At 43.8% G+C, this 7,600-nt stretch overlaps 1 long non-coding RNA gene across 1 annotated transcript; it reads right to left on the reverse strand.

Moving 5' to 3' along the window:
• Positions 1-625: 625 nt before the first annotated feature.
• Positions 626-1,444, reverse strand: LOC141125800 (uncharacterized). Its single transcript, XR_012241393.1, has 2 exons — positions 1,188-1,444; positions 626-749 (listed from the first exon to the last, which is right to left on the reverse strand). It is a non-coding gene; the product is annotated as an uncharacterized lncRNA (long non-coding RNA).
• Positions 1,445-7,600: the final 6,156 nt, after the last annotated feature.

Raw genomic sequence — 7,600 nt, forward strand, 5'->3', positions numbered from 1 at the left:
CGTCATGTAACCAATCTTATAAACATATTCAATAAACCAAGACAGTTCAGATGAAAACGGGACACCAGGGCTCGTAGATTGATATACAGATACTCTGTTTCTGTGTCTATTTCTTTAATAAGAGCTTAAATTTGACAAAGCAATATAAACTTAAAGCAACTTATTTAAAAGTTGAACCTAACAGAAGGAAGGGGGCGATAGTGTCCAGTATTGAAGTGGTTAATAACTTTTAATCAGCACTGGACTAAAGTAAACTGGATTGAACTTTGTTTTTCAGTTTGCCCTGAGTAGCAGTTGCAAAGTTTTCTTCATAAATCTAGCACACCACTAAGTGACTCTATTCACTGTCTGGGGTTGTTTTTCAGCTCAGACACTCTATATAACAAATATAAGAGAGGAAGTAAGTTTTTGTACAGCCGTATATCACTGTGTGATTGGATACTTTCTGTATTGCATACAGTAATAATCTCCCGCATCCTCCTCTTTTGCTCCATTGATTGTTAGATGATAATTTGTTCCAGATCCCGATCCAACAAACCTCTCTGGGACCCCAGTATATCGTTCTGTTGCTTTCTGGACAAGAAGACTTATAGGTTGTCCTGGCTTTTGTTGATACCAGTATAATGTAATAAATTTTGCATCAGGGTGATAAAGATCCTCACTGGATGTACATGAAATTGTAATTGTGTCTCCCGGTGATTTCACAATGTATTCTTGAGTCTGAGTCATCGTAATCTGACCACAGGAATCTGAACAAACACAATGGAAGCAATTAACATTCCTAATCTGAATGAATCTGACTGTTCAAATGAAGATAAAAAGGGTGTAAATGGCACAAGTAAATTAAAATAGGGTTATCTAATTATATTTGTTTTCAAAAACAGGTATTCCAGTGATATAGTCAGTCATTCATGATTACTGACTCCACTTACTGAATATGCCAAACAGAGGCATTAGATATACTTCCATTCTTCTTTATTTAGCAGAAAAATATATTAGGCAAACATCATTGTAACTCACTTGTCTTAAATAAAACCTGTGCTAAATGTTACCAGTCTTTTAAAACAGATTTAATGCTTTTTAATCTGCCACTAAATCCCGGGGATATTAATGACACCCTAAATTATCACTCCTAAATTATAAATAAGCTGTAAAAATAAATGAAAAGGTATAATAATATACTATACCTTGTATATAAAGGAAAAAGACACAGAGTAGATATGTCACCGGAATCATCTTGAAGTCTCTGGATTGTCACATACACAGATCAATGGTCTGCAACTCTTTATATCACATGAAATCTCGGGGGAAATAACTTCAGAGATTCTCTATGTAAAACATCAGACATGCAAATATAACAGTCATGGGTTTTTTTAGTTAACCACTGTGCTGTATAATAACTGACTGTAGCCAAACACACACAGGATAAGCTGAATGCAATGTACTAAGTAAATGACCCAATTTTTCCAATTTGCACATATTTTAGGAGATGAAGGTCAATGTTTGTGTTTTATTACAGCCAAAATGTTGGTTTAATAAAACAAGCTAACGATTACTCCTATGCTTTTTGGAGGACCTATGAATGCCTACCATGTTAACTGTTACACTGCTAAATTTGTGTGGAGCACCGAAGTATTATATTGGGTCAAGTGTGGATACAGCCATTTTATATACACCGATCAACCATAACTTTATAACCACTCACCTAATATTGGGTAGGTCCCCCCCTTTTGCCACCAAAACAGCCTTGACATGTCAAGGCATGGACGCCACTAGACCTCTGAAGGTATGCTGTTGTATCTGGCACCAAGCCGTCTATAGCAGATCCTTTAAGTCCTGTAAGTTGTGAGATGGGGCCTCCATAAATCGGACTTGTTTTTCCAGCACACCCCACAGATGCTCTATTGGAGAATTTGGAGGCCAAGTCAACATCTTAAACTCATTGTTGTGATCCTCAAACCATTCTTGAACCATTTTTGCAGTGTGGCAGGGTGCATTATCCTGCTGAAAGAGGCCACTGCCTTCAGGAAATGACGTTTCCATGAAGGGGTGTACTTGGTCAGCAACAATGTTTAGGTAGATGGTACGTGTCAAGTAGCATGAATAAGTAATAAGTGGCCGGCTCAGCGGAGAGGGCCGCATCCATGTCTATCTGGCCGGGGTCCCCAGTCCCCACCGCCCACTCCCAAGGCATCTGGGCTGCTCCGTGGGTCGGGGCAGATCACCCTGCCTCACCACAGCCAGCTCCGTGGCCGTCTGACTATTCAGCTCAGGGGCCGGAAATGAAGGGGTCAGGTGACCATGAAGGGGGAGGAGCTGCCTGGAGGAATCCGCTTCTTGCCTGATGTTGGAAAGGTGTATCTGCAGCTACAGATACCAGGGCCTGGAAAAGACTGCTAAAAAGTAAGTGATGCCAGCCTGCCTCTTTGCAAAAAAATTTGTTTTACAACTGCATATACACACAGCATGATGAGAGCACTCAGGTAGTTCAGCATCACTCTTTACTGTGTAAAAGAGACCACTGACCAGACCAAATCATGCTCTCATCATGCTGTGTGTAAATGCAGGTGTAAAACATTGTGTGAGAGAGGGACCGTTCTTGGGCCCAAAAGGTGTCCTGCATTTAAAGAGTATATATGATTTTTTTTTTCTTTTATCTTTGTAATTGTGGTACATTTAGTACTAGCTGGCTGGGTAAGTTCAGTGTTAGCAAAAAAAATCATACATACACTTTAAATTCAGGACACCTTTTGGATTATATTATATATAATTTGGGGTAATATATTTTTAATGTGCCCTAAAATTCACTGTTATCTCTAGCCTGGGTTCACACTAGATGTGGTGTGAATTCACAGCAAATTTGTTGCGGTTTCAGCACTGCATATAAAATCGCAACCTGTCCATGTGAACCAATTGCAGAGTGTATGTTAAGTTAACGACACCCGGCCATTGGTTTGCAAAATGCAGCGCAGTTCGCCAAATGGGGTCGCATGGGTGTGAACACCCATGAAATCTGATTCTGGTGTGGACAATAAAGGGTTCTGCACCAGTTTGGTGTGAATGCAGTGCGATTTGAGCCATACAAATCCATGGCTCAAATCGCACCCCAGAGACACCACATGTAATTCACACAGGAACGTGCTGTGATTCCTGTGCGAAATGTGGTGTCTCACACCGCAGTAGTGTGAACCTGGACTGATGCCTTAAAGCCAGCTGCAGCATTCCCCTTGGCAGGGGTGAGTTTAGGTGTGTTTGAATCCTAATCTGAACCAGTGGCGGCTGGTGCTCAAAATTTTTGGGGGGCGCAAACAAACTGAAAAAAAACCCCATCAAATCAACGCAGCTACTGTGCCCATCAATTGCCACCACTGTGCCATCAAACGCAGCCACTGTGCCCATCAAATGCCACCACTGTGCCCATCAATTGCCACCACTGTGCCCATCAATTGCCACCACTGTGCCCATCAATTGCTGCCAGTGTGCCCATCAATTGCTGCCAGTGTGCCCATCAATTGCCGCCAGTGTAACCATCAACTGCTGCCAGTGTGCCCATCAACTGCCCCTTCTGTGCCCATCAACTGCCGCCAGTGTGCCCATCAACTGCCGCTACTGTGCCCACCAATTTCTGCCAGTGTGCATCCCCCGACCTCCACTTACCTGTCTTGGTGGGGCAGCGGGCGGCGATGTCCTCCACGCTCGATGTTTTCTCCCGTCTACTGCTATGATTGGATGCCTTATAGGCGCCGTCCAATCACAACGCCTGTCGTGTCAGCCAATCAGATGACAGACAGGTAACAGACCCAAGCACCTGATTGGCTGAGAGGCGGTTCAGTGTTAGGAAAGCGAATGACACAATGCTGAATGAACAGCAAATGCACAGCATGGCGCCCCGCTATTCATCTTTTTTGGACGCCTATGGCTCTAATCAGGCGCTTTCAAAAAACACCCCCACCACTGTAATTCAGGTGCCAGGTGCCCGAAAAAGGGTTAGGCACCTGTATAGGGGGTGGCAGCGGCGACCATAGATAGATTCATTGTTGGTTAAATAACAAACATGTCATGCTTCCCTGATTTGTATTTAAAAAAAAAAATGGGCTGCTCAGCCTAAAATGCCCGGGCCTATTTTTTGTCCCAGTCCGGGCCTGATTACAACACTGAAGAAATGACACTTTGCTACAATGTAAAGTAGTGAGTGTACAGCTTGTATAACAGTGTAAATTTGCTGTGGCCACCATTATTTTCCAGTACTGCCTTAACCCTCTTGGGCATGGAGTTCACCAGAGCTTCACAGGTTGCCACTGGAGTCCTTTTCCACTCCTCCATGATGACATCATAGATCTGATGTTAGAGACCTTGTGCTCCTCCACCTTCTGTTGGAGGATGCCCCACAGATGCTCAATAGGGTTTAAAGTCTGGAGACATGCTTGGCTAGTCCATCACCTTTACCGTCAGCTTCTGTAGCAAGGCAGTGGTCATCTTGGAGGTGTGTTTGGGGTCTTTATCATGTTGGAATACTGCCCTGTGGCCCAGTCTCTGAAGGGAGGGGATTATGCTCTGCTTCAGTAAGTCACAGTACATTTTGGCATTCATGGTCCCCTCAATGAACGGTAGTTACCCAGTGCCAGTAGCACTCATGCAGCCCCAGACCATGACACTTCCACCACCATGCTTGACTGTAGGCAAGACACACTTTGTACTTCTCACCTGATTGCCACCCCACACACTTGAAACCATCTGAATCAAATAAGTTTATCTTGGTCACATCTGACCACGGGACATGGTTCCAGTAATCCATGTCCTTGGTCTGCTTGTCTTCAGCAAACTGTTTGCAGGCTTTCTTGTGCATCATCTTTAGAAGAAGCTTCCTTCTGGAACAACAGCCATGCAGACCAATTTGATGCAGTGTGCAGCGTATGGTCTGAGCACTGACAGGCTGACCCCTCACCCCTTCAACCTCTGCAGCAATGCTGACAGCACTCATACATCTATTTCCCAAAGACAACCTCTAGATATGACACTGAGCACGTGCACTCAACTTCTTTGGTCGACCATGGTGAGGCCTGTTCTGAGTGGAACCTGTCTAGTAAACCGCTGTATGGTCTTCGCCACCGTGCTGCAGCTCAGTTTCAGGTTCTTGACAATCTTCTTATAGCCTAGGCCAGTGGTTCTCAACTCCAGTCCTCAGGACCCACCAACAGGCCAGGTTTGCAAGATAGCTGAAATACATCACAGGTGATATCATTTGCTGCTCAGTGATTGCAGTATTCTAGTCTGCAACTCCCCAAGTTAATACTTAAAATCTGGCCTGTTGGTGGGTCCCGAGGACTGGAGTTGAGAACCACTGGCCTAGGCCATCTTTATGTAGAGCAACAATTCTTTTTTTTCAGATCCTTAGAGAGTTCTTTGCCATGAGGTGGCATGTTGAACTTCATGTGACCAGTATGGGAGAGCGTTAACACCAAATTTAACACATCTGCTCGCCATTCACACCTGAGACCTTGTAACACTAATGAGTCACATGATACGGGGGGGGAAATGGCTAATTTTGACCAATTTGGACATTTTCATTTAGGGGTGTACTCACTTTTGTTGCCAGCGGTTTAGACATTAACGGCTGTGTGTTGAGTTATTTTGAAGGTACAGCAAATTTACACTGTTATACAAACTGTACACTCACTACTTTACATTGTAGCAAAGTGTCATTTCTTCAGTGTTGTCACATGAAAAGATAGAATAAAATATTTTCAAAAATGTGAGGGGTGTACTCATTTTTGCGAGATACTGTATATATATAATGACAAGTCATCAAAACCTGGTCCGTTAATCCTTTGTATTCTAACAATAAGGCGCATGTCCAATAATTAAACATTTCATCTTAAAAAAAACTGACCTGACCAAGACAGACAGGCTGGCAAGGACACCAATAATCAGAGAAGCAGCCAACAGGCCCATGGTAACTCTGGAGGAGCTGCAGAGATCCACATTTCGGGTGGGAGAATCTTTCCACAGGACAACTATTAGTCGTGTACTCCACAAATCTGGCCTTTATGGAAGAGTGGCAAAAAGAAAGCAATTGCTGAAAGAAAGCCATAAGAAGTCCCCTTTGCAGATTGTGAAAAGCTATTATTATACAGGATTTATATAGTGTTAACAGTTTGCGCAGCGCTTTACAACATGACGGCAGACAGTACAGTTACAATACAATTCAATACAGGAGGAATCAGAAGGCCCTGCTCGATAAAGCTTACAATCCAGGAGGGAGGGTCAAGTGATACAGAAGGTAATAACTGAGGGGAATGATCTGATGGAGAAAATAAAAGTACAGTTGTTAGGTGGAGGCAGGATAGGCTTCTCTGAAGAGGAGGGTTTTCTTTTTTTTTTTTTTTTTTTTTTATCAAAAGGTGTTTATTGAACAAGTTTTGACATTTACCAGCAATGCAGTAGCAAAAGGTTACATTTACATTACGTATTCATCTTAATGGTCTTTACATTTCTGCAGTCTTCACGGCTTTCAGGTCCACCATATACTGAGGTACATATATACATACGTTTCAACTGGTGTTGAGCAGTTGAGCACTTCAAACTTATTGAGGTCCCCCCTGAGGTCCCCCTGCAGAGCCTTGTAAAATTCTAGACATCACCAGTTCCCTGGGGCTTAGTCCAATGGTGTCCAGCCAAGACGCCCATATTCGTTCGAATCTACCTGGGCTTCCCCTGTGTTGGTAAATATATCTCTCCATGATCAAGGTGTTCCCCATATGTGTTATCCATGAGGCGACTGTGGGTGGTGAGATTGATTTCCATCACATCAGAACGAGTTTACGGGCTTGGAACAATGCTCTGGAGCACGGGTCTCAAACTAGCGGCCCTCCAGCTGTTGCGAAACTACAAGTCCCATCATGCCTCTGCCTGTGGGAGTCATGCTTGTAACTGTCAGGCTTGCAATGCCTCATGGGACTTGTAGTTTCGTAACAGCTGGAGGGCTGCGAGTTTGAGACCCCTGCTCTAGAGAATGCTATTCTCACCACTTCCCCTGGGATAACCTCCTCCAGAATTCCTAAGATACAGTAAATTGGGTCCAAGGGGACAGTTGTCTGAAACACTTGATTAAGCATCCCAAGTACCGCCTTCCAATACCGGTGGAGCTTTTGGCATCTCCATAGTAGGTGAATTAGATCTCCCTGGTGTTTCCCACACTTGTCACACAGGGGGTCTGGCCTCCTACCCATCTTATGTACTCTGAGCGGGGTGTAATGCACACGAGCGCTATGTATAATTGGGAGACTTTTTGGCCTACATTAAGAGAGCATGAGGTGATTGATTGCAGGGCTTCCTCCCATTGGTTTCCCATAAGTGGGCCTATGTCTTTTTCCCATAGGGATGGTGCCTTAATGGTGTGATCCCTTAAATGGTGTGTCAATAACATTTGGTAGTAATTTGAAATGATCCCCTTGGTTTCAGTGCTTGTTTGTAGAAGGTGAAAGGTGGGGGTATTGGACATAGTCCAATGGGTAGCATTTCCTTGCATGCCTACAGCGTGCCTGAGCTGGAGATAGGAGTAGTACATGTTAGAGGGTAAATTAAATCTGTTTTGTAGCTC

This window comes from Aquarana catesbeiana, linkage group LG01, assembly GCF_042186555.1.
Source record: "Aquarana catesbeiana isolate 2022-GZ linkage group LG01, ASM4218655v1, whole genome shotgun sequence".
NCBI lineage: Eukaryota > Metazoa > Chordata > Amphibia > Anura > Ranidae > Aquarana > Aquarana catesbeiana.